Genomic DNA, 17516 nt, shown 5'->3' with positions numbered 1-17516 from the left:
AATTGTTATTCTTAAAGACCAACATATCACCATTGTCCACCTTCATGATCCTTAAATTTCTATTACTAGAAAGATCTTTCAAGGTAATCATTTCAGTGGCACTCAGGCTGTGACGTCTGGGTCTTGAAGCTAAACATGCTCTCATTTCATCCTTGCAGATGTTGCTGAATGCTTGAAGGGTACGACTGAGTGTAGGATTAAACGTACTTCATTTCTTTAAATGATCAGGCTGGTGATCTGGTAATCAAACATCATCCATAATGTATTGTAAATGTAGGTTCCTTATATATAACTTGAAATCAATAAATAACTTGGTAATATCAACCAAGTTGCTTGCAATGAATGCAAGCCCTTTGTAGAAAACAGAGACATGCACTGGGTGCAAAGGAATTCCAGTAAGGTTCAGTGCTTCAGTTTTATATTCTATGTTTTCCTTTTCTTCTTCCCCTACCTTTTGCTTTTCCTTTGTTTGTTTGTTGTCTGATGACTTTGGTGTCCTTATTTGTCCTGAAGGGTGAACTAATTAAGGACTTGGTGAAAAACAGGTAATGGGGGGCAATTGTCCTTAAGTGTACTACTACTTGTACTCGGGGCAACAGTGGAAGAAGCGTCAGGCACACCTCCATCCGAAGTTACAGAGTCATAAGGCAAAGCTGAAGGAGTAGTAATTTTACTACCCCCACTGTGTTGTGTGGACATAGGGCATTTTAAGAGATATGCTGTCCCAGCAGAAAGTCTCTTTTAAACTTACACTGTTTTCTCTATACTACAGATGCTCTTAAACAGTCAGCTTTGGCTGCAATACTGGAATACAGTGTACTGAGAGAAAGCAAACTATTTGAATTTTTAGTTTTTTATAACAGTAACTGAGCTTTGCCTCCCCTAAAAGAGGACTGTACCCTTTGTTCCTGCCATAACAGTAACTCACCTATGCTACCCCCTTAAAGAACAGTATATGTATGTTTGTGCCATCAAACCTGGACTTCACTTGTTGGCAACTGTATGTCATATTATTCCCAGTTAATATCCTCTCACATTTAAAGGCCAATGATATAGAATAGATTACACACTGCATTTATTAGATAACTGTTGAATGATAAAGAGACACAGAAAGGTAACACAGAGCTGTATGTATAATTGGGACACATTGTGTTATCACTAACTGCTTTATGTCCAATCATAGTAAAAATAATTAAAAGTGCAAATCACAGCTGATGGTTTGATAGCAGTGTACATTCTGATGCAGTTGGTTGTGTGAAGAATGACATTTCATTTCCTTAATGCTAAGATGGTTGTGTGGCCAAGAGGACTAAGGCATCTCTCCTGTTTTCTGAAACCGTGTTGGTGTGAGGGTTCAAATCCTGATATAAGGAGAAATTTGGGATGTGTACTATCAAGTTTTCCTGTGCTTTTACAGATTTTGCATATGTGTTCTTTAGTTTGAGAATCTTTTCCTATTTATCTTCTTTTAATTCTAGTTTTGCATGATGCACCACATCCCAAAAAAATGTTTGGCTAAGCTTATCCTGTTTGAGTGAAGCACAACATTGCAGAAACAGGGGAAAACCACATTTCCTAGAAAGCAGACACCCAAGAATAGAAAACAGATACACTCAATTAATGTTCTTGGCCATTGTGAAAAGCCAGCCTGATGTACAGATGGAACTCTGCTCACAAACAGGCCTATCTCACATGCGTGTACACTTTGCTAAGCAGTACACATGCAATGCTCATTGCATCATGGAATTGTATATATGATATTTTATTATTCCTGTATATTGTCCAATTCCTTTGTATGACATAAAACTAGATGTAGAAACATTGCAAACTAAGGGCACAATATAACTATGTCATATATTTACAATACATCCATTTGTTTCCACACAAAACCACCCCAAACAAGCAATACAACCCTGGGGTCTCATTACTTTTTCCACACATATATCAACCACAATACAAAGTGTTATATATAATGTTGTGTGCTCACTCATGGACAGGGCCATTGATGGTGCTCACAGCCTTGCTCTGCAAAACTCAAGCAGCCAAGTATGTTCAGTCAGGGTACTTGTGTTGTTACACAGCTAGGCTTCTAAACAGCCTACTGCTATTAGGCCACTATCCCCAGATGATGCTATTAAGCAATATACCTATGCAGGCCTCCCAACATTTTGTCTCCCACATGGCCTGCTAATGTCATCTGCAATAAGTTTACCTGTAGTATTAACAAAACCAGATTTGTGCTGTGTTGCAAGCATTAAATACTGTGTTCTGTAGTCTGTGTAACTAGACTGGTAGGGATTATATTCTCACTGCAGTCAACTGGATAGGTGTGTGTGTGTGTGTGTGTGTGTGTGTGTGTGTGTGTGTGTGTGTGTGTGTGTGTGTGTGTGTGTGTGTCCCACAGTTACTTTTCCAGTCAGTGGCATGCCTTGCCTTTTCTGAGACTTGCAGAAGCCTACACATCCATTTCATGCAGGTCAACCAACCTCTTGTCTCCCACGTGGCCTGCCAATGTCAGTCTACTATAAGTTCACCTGCAGTCCAAACAAATACAGACTTGTGCTGTGGTATGTGCATAAAGTGTTGTGTTATGTAGTCTGTATACTTAGATAGGTATAGGTTCTAATCTCAATGCAATCAACTAGGTGTGTGCATGTGTCTACACAAAAAAGCAGAAGTGTGTATCAGATAACTGCTTCTCCAATGGCATGACTTGCCACTTTTTTGAGACTTGTACAAGTCTACACATCCATTCTATGCAGGCCTCCCAAACTCTTGTCTCTGACATGGCTTGCTAATGTAATCTACTATAAATTCACCTGCAGTCCTGACAAAGTCAGATTTATGGCATGGTGCATGTGTTAAGCACTGTGTTCTATACTGCATGTATCTACATAAGCAGAGGTTCTATTCTCACTACAGTTAAATGGAGGAGTTGGTTTGTGTGTGCATATGAGCTGTTATTAGACTTTACAGTGAGCCTTTTACAGCACCCTGTGGGACACTGTTATCTTGTCCTGAACAGACACACACATCTTTCATTGCTAATTTATGCAGTAAGCAAAAGAAGCTGTTGTCTACAAATATAAAAGTGAGAACCCAGAAGTGGAAGACCACCCATCTCAGCCTAAACAAGCAAATATGACAACTTGTGCAATCTCTCACCCCAACCCTTATTTTATCTATTGTTTTTGTTGTTTTTTTCTTTCCCTCACAGAACAAGTAGTTAGGCCTGGCCAATGGGCTCCACCTGCCCCCACTCCACTGGCTATGGCACCAAGGCCCAACATGTCTGATCTGCAGCCTTTTAGCACCCCTTGTGCTGTCACTGCACTACCTGGCCCCTCAGGTACATCTGCTCCAGAGGACAGGCCTGTGGTTCCCTCTAGGAGCAGGGGCAGAGGTGGTGATTTTATCACCCAAGAAGAACTGCTGGGGATGGTGCATAGGATTTTGTGCTGCACTGTGGACACATGCCTACACTGGATAGAGACACTGTTCTCCATCATTGTACTGAATAACACAAGGAGACTCAGACATCAGACACTGCAGCCATTGGCTCAGTGAGGTGACAGTAATGACAGTCCCCTGGGTGAGGACTCAATTCTCACTGATACCACTGTCACCCAGTTTGATGTCCATGGGTATGCAAGATCCAAACCCTTACCCCAGTAATGGTGATTACCCACCTGCTGTGTTCTTTACTATCCCTCTGTTTTGTTTTGTATATCCTGTCTGTCAGCAATTGCTTCCTCACCTTGCAAAAACTACCTGCCTCAGACATACCTGTGTCCCTTCTCCAACATTCCCCTCTCTCTCAAGAAAAAGACCACCTGCCCCCCCAAAAAAAAATTGTCCATGCATAGCTGTCTGTGTTGCTAACGTGTCTACTTTTCACACTTGATTCAGTCCAAATGGCTATACAACATGATTCTGTTGTTATCACCTGTCTCTCGGGAGGTGACAGTCCAAATTCAGCTAATCATCTATACATATGAGCAGTTTTTCAATGCGCATTTTCAGTATACATCATATATTCACAATACATGCATGTGTTGTCTACTCCCCCAAGCAATACAACCCTGGGGGTGGGCTCAGTTTTTTTTCACAGACATATATCAACCATCCTACAAAGTGCAATATATATAATGTTATGTGCTCCTTTATGTACAGAGCCACTTAGTGGTGCTGACAACCTTGCTCTGCTAAACTCAAACATCCAACTATACTCAGTAAGGGTACTTGTGTTTTTACACAGCTAGGCTTCTACACACCTATGACACTCTCTACAATTAGGCTACTGTCCTCATATGAACCTCTGAATTTATGTGCCTATGCAGGCCTCACAAACTGCTGTCCTCCAAATGGTCTGCTGATGTCATCTACTATGAGTTCCCCTCCAGTCATGAAAACATCAGACGTGCAATGGTGCTTGCATAAAATACTATGTTATATAGTCTGTGTACTTAGATAGGTGGGGGGCTCTGTTCTTACTGCAGCCAACTGGGTGTATGCGTGTGTGTTTTTACTCAGACAAATAAATGTGCTATCCTAAAGTTACTTCTCCAAAGGCATGGCTTGCTAGTCTTTTCATACTGCGAAGCTTACACATCCATTTCATGCAGCCCTCCTAACCTCTTGTCTCCCACATGGCCTTCTTATGGCATCCTCTATAAGATGGCCTGCATAGATGAATATTCAGATGTGCTGTGGTGCTTGCATGCACTACTGTGTCCTGTAGTGTGCATACTTAGATAGGTAGGGGTTCTGTTCTCACTGCAGTCCACTGTGTGTGTTAGACAGATGTTACTTGACATTACAGAGATCCTTTTACACCAGCATGCGGGACACTGTTATCACCATATGCTCAACAGTTATATCAGATTATTGCATATGTGACATCCCCATGCTGGGACAGTAATCAAGGAGCCTGAATCCTTTCCACTGACACTGGAGAGGGACTTTAATTTAGAATAAAAATGGATACACTCAGTATTTCCAGAACCAGACCTTTCTGCATCAATACCAACTTCCGTTAAGATCACCCTGGAAACAAGCTCAGTCTGGGGGCAGGTTCCTCTCTACATCTGTCCAGGCCCCCAGTAAAATTCCTCACTGGTACAATTCAGAGTTGAGTACTTAGCTGGAGTTTCAAGCTAAGTCCACCCACACCATCTCTATGAAACCAGTGCTTTGTGTCCATGCTCCAAGCAGCTGACATGCACAGTCTTTGAGATTTGTTTTTCACACATGCGCACACACACACACACACACACACACACACACACACACACACACACACACACACACACACACACACACAAACACACACACACACCTGGGAAAGGCTAGATCAGATTCACCTGATCTGCCCCTTCTTCCCAGACAATAAGGTAGTTATCACTGCCACTGAACCCCTACCAGCTACTTTAAGGCTCTTACAAGGGTACCCAACTATACCAAGTGAAATTAATATTAATACAAATGGCGATGTTGACCAAGTGGCAAGGCTTTCAGGAGTGGCCAAGGTTATCACCAAATAAATATATGGAAATACTCTCAAAACTTAAATATTTTCTAAAAAGGACCAGTCACAATGAAATGTTTCAGCATATTTAATAATAAATAATAAAAGAACAAGAAAATACTAAATAACTGTTTACAGTAAACACCAGAATTTCAGCATGGGGAATATTAAAAATAACACCAATGGAAAGTTTCACACAGTTATAGAAAAACAGTATTTAACTAGTCTCACTATCTATTCCTGATTGACTAAAAGAATTACTGTTCCTACTTACTGAATAGAGCAAGGCAAGATGGGTGAGTGGTCCTTGTTGTCAGATCCAAGGCAGAATACAGAATACTGCTGAGACTTCAGCCTCCGATAATATTAAAATATTATTTCTGTACAGAATGATATCACATATAAGCTGGTCATCTGGCTGTGTTTCCTGAACTAACCCCTATCACTAGAAGCTACCAGGGTTTAGCACCTATGTGTTACAAAACACACAGATAGAGCCTTGTAGCTGCCCTCCTGTTTACTGATAAAATCATATCATTGGCCCAATGCTGAACTTGTTCATAATTTCTGCTGCAACCTCCTACTACATTAACATCATTGGCTAACTGATTCCAAATATCCTTTCTGATAGCCATATCTCAACATCCTTTCTCAAGCAGAAAGGCTCCATGGAACCTCACAGCCTATATTATCACCTCACTTTCTGTGTCACTGAAAAGAACTTTCCATGGATTTGTAGGCTTGGGTTCCATAATCCTATGTGGCATAAAACAGAGAAGGCTAAAACAGATACATAGCATATAAACAATTTATTACAAAAAATAACCAGTCTGTGTATCATTTTCACAACATTAAGCACTTGAAACACACTTTTCATTTAGTACAACTGAAGGTTAGTTGGTTGCCCCACCTCCGCTCACACACAAAGGTTTGAACATACCAAGAAATAATACCACATAAGTAATGTATTTATATAATTCCCACAGAAATATCAGATTGCATACACATTTTGGATCACAGAATAGTAGGTGGTTCCCCCACTCTCAAAACATAAAACATATGAAGGTTTGTACAAACTAAGGAATATTGCAGAAGTAAATATATATATGTTTTCCACACAATTATCTGGATGTATTCACATTCACAATAGAAAAATCAATTTATGAATGCCAATCATGTCTCAGTGTGCCCACCACTCCTGTGGAGGTTGTTCTGGGACATATCAGACACATAACACCAGTGTCAGTGACACATACATAAAATTTCTCTCTGATAACATAGAAAATTTAAAAATCAAATTTTAAAAATAATGTTGTGCTGAAAGTATAACTTCTCTATCTCTGAGACATAAATCCCTACTAAAAATGCCTATGCTAACAGTGAAGTATAAGACTTGCATGCGGATAAAAGTTCCAATTTCCCATAGATATTTAAACATATTTATAACATTTTACAAATGTTATAAAGTACTTAAATAATACAAACATATCATAATCAAATCACAAGCCTTCTCTGCAGATAAATCACCTTCAAAGGAATACCAGTCTTTTGCTTTGTCAAATACACACGTCTCCTCAACTTCAAGTTCCCAAGCTACACGGTTACCATTTTATAGTGTAGATTCAGGCCTCTGAGCACTGTGAAGATGCATATCATGTGTGAACTCATTAGAATTCCTGAATACCAAACCTTTGTCTTTGTGTATCTGATATAAACATAGTGCAAGTTGTACACCATTGTTAGTTGCTAATGGCATCAATTCTGAATAATTAGTATGAGAGAGAAGAAAAACATAACAGCAGTTCAGACAGTCTTCACTGCAGTGGATGTGTCAGTGAGGATACACTTACAAAGTGTGGAAATAACTTCAGAATTTTTATATGAAACAAAACACCACACATTTATCATTAGAAAAATGTTTATTGAATCATCAGTTGTGACATAGGCAAATGTATATAAAATAAAACACAACAACTACCAACCAGTACCAGAACTTGGGTCCACCAAGAAAAGTATAAAGCACAAAAAAATATAAAACAGGATCCAAGGACGACCAAAGAACTCAAAACTAAATCCGTTTTTATTGTAGAAAATATAAAAGCATAAGTGCTTTAGTAGCAAAGCTACTTAATCAAATGCATGAGACAATTGAAAATTCAGTCCATTAAATACACTAATTAAAAAATCACGACTAACAGATTAACTTTCTTAAAGACCTATGCCTTAAAATACAGTCATTAAACAGTATGCACACACATAAATATATAACCTTCTACAAATGTGATTTTTTAATTAGTGCATTTAATGGACTAACTATTCAATTGTCTCATGCATCTGGTGAAGTAGTTTTGCTACGAAAGTGCTTATGCTTTTATATTTTGTACAATAAAAACAGATTTAGTTTGGAGTTCTTTGGTCGTCCTTGGATCCTGTTTTATATTTTTTGTGATAGGAAAATTTACGTTTGCACAATATTACTATATATCAAATAACCTAAGCAACATTACATAAATTATTCAATTCCTGCCCCTTTTTTAAACAAGAAACATCTTTTTTTAAACCATCACTTATGACATAAGCAATCATACACTTATTTAAATGAAAACAAATCACACCGACACAATCCTAGTTGCAAGCATTTTACATCACAAACTATACTGACACACTCCCATTTGCAAACATTATACATCACTAATAATCAACCCAATCATTTTCAGACAAACATTACACAGCTCATTTAGGTCCAACTTTCTTTTAAACCTCATTCTTCTCCTGCATGTATTGTTCCCACAATTCACATTTTTCCTATGTAGTTTGCTCCTACCCTTATCTAAAGATGTCAATTCCATGGTTTTATCTCTGTTACTATATTTATTACTTCTAATATATTTGGTTTAGATTTTGATTTCCATTTTTTCAATAATTACCTTTTTGGCAGCCACCATAATTAAACACAGCAAGGCCTTATTGGGTCTATATTATTCCAGCGAAAGTTGCTTTGTGCGAATGCAAAAAGAGCAACACAAATACATTGAAATGCATTTGAGTGTTTCGATGTATTTATCATAGGGCAAGGTGGTAGTTGGCCAACTACCTGGAGTTGCTCTTTCTGTTGCTATAGTGCGATCTCGGAGTTGGTATATTTAGTTATGGGGGGATGTGGGGGTTGTGGGGGATAAAGACCACCACCTATTTATGCTTTTAATTTAGTTTTTTTTCACAAACGGACGCGTGAATTATTTCCATAGGAAAAAATTTTGATTTCACAGCCGTTCACGATTTCCAGCTTTCGTGAATTATGTGTTGACTTTTATGTAGTCACACGTGCATTTTCACTTGAATAATATAGACCCGGCCTTACCATGTGTATGCGCACAATATGTTAACAGTTCTCCATCCCACCTGTATGATGTCAGGCTGGTATCAGTAAGATATCATGCAGTACAGTCCGGCTCCCATAGGGAATGTACAATGTGGAAGCAATCAACACCCATAGGATACATATACACAGACACATATATGCAGATACAGATATATATATATGTATATATATATATATATATATATATATATATATATATACATATATATATATATATATATATATATATATATATATATATATATATATATATATATATATATATATATATATATAGATATAGATATAGATATATATGCATATATATACATATATAGTTATATATGTACCTACACATACACACACAGAGATATGTATAGTAAGATACATATGTAGAAGGTGCACATTTTATGGAACAGCCACTATGCCTACAGTTACCACCTTACCAACTGGACACTGTATGAGGCACCCATACAAATGACAATCATTGCCTGCAACATATACCCACAGAGAGGTCAAAGGATATGACACCACACACAGGTTTGCATACATGGGAAAGCTTTATTTGTATACTATTACAGTTGTATATGCCATGTCATATAGCTGTTTAGACAATGACATCCATATAAACAGAGTAGTGCAACTGTGAAAGAGTTACACTAATACAGTAGTCTGGAAAGGTTTACAAATTTTGCTGTCCAGGCAGAGGCCTTCAAGTAGTACAATAGTAAAGACAGACTGGGCCACAGGATACCAAAGAATCAACAGTAAGTAATGCAGATGTATAGTTCAGCAGCCTCTATCTACACTCTGTACACAATCCCTAGGGGATAAAGACCTCAGTTGACACAGTGGGAGGATGTAACTGTTACATAACAAGGCATAACTGACACCATCACAAGCACACTGACAAACAGAACAGTCTGTATGGCAGGAGATAGTAGGCCTGCATTAACCAAGGAGGATTGTATGGTAATGCACATCCAGATGTGAGCATTAAAGCTGACATAACCAACACAGTAGTACCCATTCCACAATGGGTTGTACATCTGTGAGTTGTGGTGCACAGTACATGGCAGGGTACAGCACAGGTGCACAGAAATACCATGTTCCTGGGCGCAGTGGTATCCAGGGGAAGGGGCTTCACCTAGTGACACAGCACATGCATCACACACATGTATACTTTTGCCAGCATGGATTGACTATAGCTGCACTGCATGCTGTCGGGTACCATATGTTCTGCATGTTGACAGATGGGTAATAGGAGTCTGTGTGTACTATCATTGTGCAACCTCACCTGTATGTATGTGTGTGTGTGCGTCCTGGTGGCTAGTTAGTTTGTCTTTAGGGTCACTCAGGTGAATTCGAGGGTGGTTGATGCATTTAGGATGCCTGTGAGCATATGTGTGTTTGTGTGGGTGGCCATGTATGCACATGTGAGATTGTGGGGTGTTCATACAGTAGCACCTCCCTTTGGGACCATGCAGTACATGGACCTGGACTGTCACATTACACACCAGGAATACCTCTCATGTGTGTAATCACAGGACAGCTGATAGTATAATATGGTCTGTAGCATGGAACAGGCATTGAGAGGGAAAGTAGACACCAGGTACACCCTTAATATCACATTCAGCAGGGAGTTCACCTACAACCCACATATGCAGCACTACAGATGCATTGGAGAAGTAGTAGTCAACACCAGGGAGTGTCTCCAAATATTACAATTGTCACGTGATAGGCTGAATGAGCAGCATATCTGGCATGTACTGAACATGACATACACTTGCCACACCAGTGCATGATATTATGAACAGAACATAGTAGCCCACACATATAGGGGCCATGGTCATGATGTCTGGACATACAGAGGGTGCATACCAAATAACAGCAGTGAGGCCATGTATAACCACTACATACAAGTCAGGCAGGTAAAGTAGTAACAGGTCTTGTGGTGTGATCGCTTGTGTAGGCATTTAGAGGACTTAGAGGGCTGATATGTTAAGGAGTGGTATAAATGTGTGTATGTTAACAAGTGTGATGCAGGATAGTGTACCACATGGACATATATGTGGGACTGTCTGTAAAGCCACGGACAGGTAGGTTTTACGGACGTGTGTGTCTCTGTGTGTGTGTGTGTGTGTGTGTGTGTGTGTGTGTGTGTGTGTGTGTGTGTGTGTGTGTGTGCGCGCGCACTGTTAAGCAATGCTGTACAGGTTTTAAAGTGCATTTGTTATTTTCCCTCACAGGTGGCAAAGTGTGTCAGGATCCTTCCTGCATGCAATTTGATGTTGGTGTCCATACAGACACCGAAGATGATGATAGTACTGTTGAAGCAAAGGTGAGGTTGTCAGGGGCTGACACTGCACCAACATTTGACATCTCCCTTTTAGCCACCCCAACCCTGCACACAGTTTCAGTGCCTATACATACTCCGTCACCAGTGGCCATAGCCACAGTGGAGGGGCAGCTGGTGTTTGGTGGCAGTGCACAGGAAAGTGTGGAAACCATGCCTACTGTGTCTGGTTGCAGCAGGCATAGCCAGATGTCTGGAAGGGCACCACATAGGTGGATGTCCCAGGGTGCTTGTGGTAGGGCCGCTGGACATCATGCTCCTGGTGGAGGTGACATACTGGTACCAGCAGGTGCATGCTTCAGGCTATCATGGTGGCACAGGTATGTGTGGAATGTTAGACCAGACAGGGACTGAGGCTGCAGAGGGCTGCTCTTGCATCTGTAAATGACAACATCCGTGAACTGTCTGGTGCCATCCATGCTTATACCGAGCTCATGGATAGAAAGCATGGTGAGATGATGGCGCTCATCAGCCATGGTGTGTCCTTGCTTCAACGTGTGGTGGGGATGTGGTGATGGCTGCATGGAAGTGGGCCAGCAACATCAACAGCTGGCAGTCAACATGGACATGCTAGGACACCAATGGCTCTCATAGTAGCAGTACCAGCCCCGCCAGTACTGGGGAGGTGCTGTCCACACCACACCACAGCAGGCCATGTGTATGTGGCCCTGACCAGTCCCAAGAGGTGCCTTGTACCAGCGGACATTTTTCATATTCAGGTAAGAGTATCACATCAAGGCCTGTACCTGGACATGCAAATGGAACCCCTGACAGGCACAGTCCACGTTTCTGTGGCCATAGGCAGTGAACTGCACACCTTGCCAGGTATGGTCTGCAGCTGTCCATAAACACCTGTGTAGGACAGCCACATGGCAGAACTGTGTGCTTGCATACCCACACACTATGCAAACACACCTAGGGCAATCCCATACCTACACACACCACAGCACCATACCCAGCTCAATGCAGTACACCCATCACCCACACAGATGATGTCAAACGTATGGCCCACCCTCGGCCTCTGGCAAACCAACATCACACCCTGTGCATATGATGATACCTGTGCCACATCCCTGTCATCCATACCATCAATGCAGTGACAGGCTAATATGGTTCTGATGCACATGGTGACAGTACTATAGTTTACCACAGAACTGCAGTGTAACATGTTGTAAGGAGTAAAGTGTAATGCATATATGGCAGGTAGTGTAGCTGTCCAGCAATCCTGCATTATAGCTGTTATTAACACTGGTTGATTGCGGTCTCTTTAATGTTATCCATTTGTGTTGTAGGTGTACATGTGTCAACACAAGGATAGTCTGCAGTCATATTCCACAACAGGGTATGTCACTGTGGTGACACCATGGCTTGACATATCTGGGGTACAGTTGAACACATGTCACAGGTTACTAAAACGGTTATTGTCTGTTCCACATGAACAGGTGACCCGCTGAGGTGTGTATACCCTGCAACCTGATGTAGACCCATCCACATACATGCACACTGTAACTTGGCAACACTGGGACTAGACCCCTACCTAGCTATGTAATGATACTGAAGTGTGTTGCTTACATTGCACACACCACGCAGTGTTTAGGGTGAGGTGTGTCCCAGATCACATGTTACATGCAGAACATCCCCGGACATGTACAGTATGATAATGGGGGATGTAATGGGTGTATATGGACAATACATAGTGTGACATACCGTCATATACACATTAATAGACACATAACAGCCAGACATGCATCCGAGATACCAGGGAATATTGATGATAACTAACTTTGCCATGTGTCCAATGTGTTACAGGTAGGCTGCACACAACAAATGCATAATGGGCTTGGATTGGGTTATCAGTTACCTATATGGTTGATGGTGACAGTAGTAACCATAATGTGGTACATGGGATATATACTGGGTGTAGCTTGGTGTAATGACAGAGTACCTCAGTGGATATTGTACTCACTGAATCCCATGTTGACACTCTGCCATACCCACCATCACATATTGGCCATGACTGCAATGCAACCCACAGTATACCCCAACAGTGGCACTACAGGGTTATGAATCTAATGCACATGCCACATGCATAGTAAGGTGCTGCATTGTCATGCCTCACCTATGGACAGCAACAACACTATCTGTACTACTGTGTGGCAATGGGTATTCTAATAGGAGTATGTGGCCTCGGAATGCTGTACCCTACAGATATATGGACATGCACAACTACACACACATGCCAGAGCACAATCGGTATCCCATGCCTATCAACCCATTTGTGTTGTGCTGATACTGCAAGGCTTGTGTAGCTGGTATGGGGGGAGCTTAACAGGGTACATGTAATGTCCCATACAGCAGCAGCCACAACTGACTATGGCAATGGGTGTTGTGTTGGTTGTGAAGGCCCTCATGGAATTCCCAAGTACAGGTGTGCTAACACACAGACATTGCTATACTCAGTCATGCACACTTACACATATGTCAGTACAGGGATGCATTGCTGCAGGTAGTCATAGCTGTGTACCTAGCTATTCTCCAAGAGGAGATGGGTTGTATAGGGGTTGTGTGTACAGTGGTAACCTGCCACCTGCCAGGTAGCAGCGGGCAATCTATCGACAGACACTACTGTGGTGACCCTCAGGGTGAGAATGACATGCATCAGCCAATCCTCCAGGTGCCCCCTGCACATGGCTACTGAGGTAATTTTGTTGACATGTATGCCACATGCATTACAACACATGGTTAGTGTCTGTGATAGAGATCTGTACCCGAGCATGTTCTGTTGACTATGGTAGTGTTGTAGAGGTACGCGTGGCATGTGGTGAGTACAGGGTGACATCTCCTATATGTGCCAGTTCTTACACAGCTGGTCCAACATGTCAGTGTCAATCAAGCTTAGGTTGCCTGTACATATCCCAGCTGGATACCTGCCATCTGCACATCTGTACAGGAACTGACAGTCATCAGCTTGGCAAGTAACTATGCAGTTGCATGAGCGTGTTGACAGATAGACATCTGACAATATGTATGCCATAACTACATGTCAGAAGCCCTCATTAACATGTGCTGTTCAGACGGTAGTCTACAGTTACATTCCACATGATGGATCATTACCCAGTAAGGGGTATATACTGTGACACAGCTCAAACATATGGGATACAACAGGGTGGGCTCAGTGTCCAACTATGCCTGCAGGTGTGCCTGTTATCAGTCCTACATTTAGCACTCTGCTCTTGCCTGGGTAAGCACTGTCAACAGTAGTACTGCCATGATACACTACATGTAAGTGTGAAAGCGCATACCCAGGGCTACTACACCTATATGTAAAACATTCACATGGAAAACAGTGCTGCAAAGGCCTCATATACATCCGTGTTCCACACATGACACTCACAACCCTTGCTACTGTAATGACAGCACATAGGCACATGTATTGTACATGGTATTACATACACTTATTACAGATTATCAGACTGGGTGGTGTGACCTGGTTACCAGGGCTAAGCCATGCTTAGCAAGTATCAACATTGCTGCAATATAACAGCTGAGCTGATTTGCACACTGGTAAGTGAAGCCTACACTGTGTAAGCACCCCTACATTTACCCATAGCTCAGCACCACTTAGCTTCGCTCAAACCCACACAGCGCTTAAAGCTGCTCAAAACTGCCTTAACCACTCTGTATCCAACAGCCCTTGTTCTGCCCAGCAACAAAATGAACATCCCTTGAACCCAGGACCCTGTACACTAGAGTCACAACACTTAACCACTGTGCCATGACCACTGTGAAGACAACTACTGCTTTACAAATATAGCTGTCAATACACATATTAGGTAGTATTGAACAACTGACTTTAGTTCCTAAATTGTGTAGTTCATGTTATTAATATGAGTATTGCATCAGATATGTTATTTATCATAATGTACACATAGCAGATACATACGGTGAGATACATCTGGGAGGGTATACACCCATGAGATTTACACATGACAGGAATATTGTTATATACAAATAATAGGTCTGTATATGTTTACATGTACATATACATGTATACTCATACAGAGCTACTTCAGTAGATCGAACATATTACAAGTTCAAACCAAATATGGCCAGGACCATATGTTCGAACTTGTAATAGTTCGAACACTGAAGGAAAAAAATAAAAAAATTAATTAAACTGCTTCGCCCCCACCACACCACCCTTACTTAAATATACCAACTCCGAGATCACACTACATTGTGGAAATCGGAAATCTTCCCATTCTGCTCTGTATGCGGATCTCCATTCAGTCCATTCAAACTTTTAAATGTTCGAAGTTATAGTCTCGGCCATATCATCTTCAAACATTTAAAAGTTCGATCTACTGAAGGAGACCCACTCATACATATGTCTGTATACACATCTGTATAGTGCAACATATATATGGCCATGTGTACATTTCTTCCTATGTACATATATATGTATATATATATATATATATATATATATATATATATATATATATATATATATTGTCAGAAAAATATGTATTAGTAATATGCTTAGTGCATTTAAGGCTAGAAAAGGGTTAACACATTTATTCTATTTCACACTGCATAAAATCTGTGCAAATTGCAGAAGCTTTCTAACCTTGTATTGTCATGAAATATGCGCAGCTATAATCTTTGCTTATGCTTTGGAAATTTACAGGGAAGCAGATAATTTCTGCTTGTGTCAGGAAAATAATGAATAGATGTATCACTTGTATTAATGTTATAAGACTTAGACAAGGAGTTCTGCTTGTGCTGTGAGAAAATACACAGCTGCAGAAGCTATAGATAATCAGAACAAAGACTGCTTGAAAATATGAACTGCAATCAGCATTTGATTGTGCCTAAGCTAGAAAAGTACCTTGAAATGTAACACATGTATTAGAACTACACAATAGAAGCTTGTAACGGGCTAGAGCCCACCAAGGCCAGGTTGTTTTTCTCAAAATGTTTTTCATAAATCCAGTCATGTCAGCAGAAAATCTGAGTAACATCTGCTGTAGAACAATACTGAAAGTTGTGTTTGATTACATCAACCATAGAAGGCAATGTCTTGTAGAACAGTATAAGAATAGCATACTTCCTGTTAGTAGTTAGGCAAAATCCTGTATTTGCATGTTTTTGTCTCCTTGCAGAAAGTTATTAAATGTGCCTTATCTGAACCTTACATGTATTGGTCTTTGAAGTTTTTTCCTTTGACAGATTGGTCCTTCAGACCGGAAACCCTCACTTTGCCTCTGATCAGACAGGCCAGGTGGCTTGAAACCGTACGTGGAAGAAACCACATTGGTTCTGCTTATTTGAAAAGCCCTCCAACTGAATTGTCGTACAAAAGAGGCCAGCCACTTTCTGATCTGCGACTGAAGGACGGGTTTTTCATGAACCAGGTGATCAATCACAAAGGCTCGGGTAAGGTGAATCTACCTTTTTTCTTTTTTAGATCAGGGACTAGATTTGTATTGTTTTTGTCAGGACTGTATTTTCACAAGTCAGGGACAGATAGATCAGGGAAACAGAGTAGGTAGGCAGTCATTCTGAAGAGACTATAACAAAATCCGTGGTACCATGTTAAAAATAAGGAGTTACATAATGATTAAAAAGGGTAGAACAAAATGGGTAATAATTGCACAAAAAGACCCCCAAATCCGCCGTTAACCGAAGACGCAAAATACATGCAGTCTCAGCATGCTGATAATATGAAATACTACTCAAAATGGGTTAATAAGTATAAATTTGACGGTTTCTAACCTTGTATTGTCATGAAATATGCGCAGCTATAATCTTTGCTTATGCTTTGGAAATTTACAGGGAAGCAGATAATTTCTGCTTGTGTCAGGAAAATAATGAATAGATGTATCACTTGTATTAATGTTATGAGACTTAGAAAAGGAGTTCCGCTCGCTTATCAAACTTGTTAAACAGCTTAAAACTGATTCCAAAGGTCGGGTAAAAAAGCAGTGCCAATTAGGAATTCCTCAGGCACACAGTTGGATTGAGGAAGTAAACTGTAGGGAACAAAAGAACAATAATTCAAAAGCAATGTTTTTAGATAAGGAGGACAATAAATTAGTAATAGCATCGGCCCCTCCACCCCCTTGCCAGAATATGAAGCAAGTGAACAAGTTAGCCCACCCCGGGGATATCCTGCAGCCACTGTAAATAGAGACACTTCAAAAGCAAAACCATTTATTAGAGATCCCATCGAGACCAGGTCTCGAACACGGGCAGGTAACTCAAAAGGG

This window comes from Protopterus annectens, chromosome 11.part0 (assembly GCF_019279795.1).
Source record: "Protopterus annectens isolate FY-2018-M chromosome 11.part0, PAN1.0, whole genome shotgun sequence".
Taxonomy (NCBI): Eukaryota; Metazoa; Chordata; order Ceratodontiformes; family Protopteridae; genus Protopterus; species Protopterus annectens.
Note: the sequence above shows the minus strand (reverse complement) of the source record.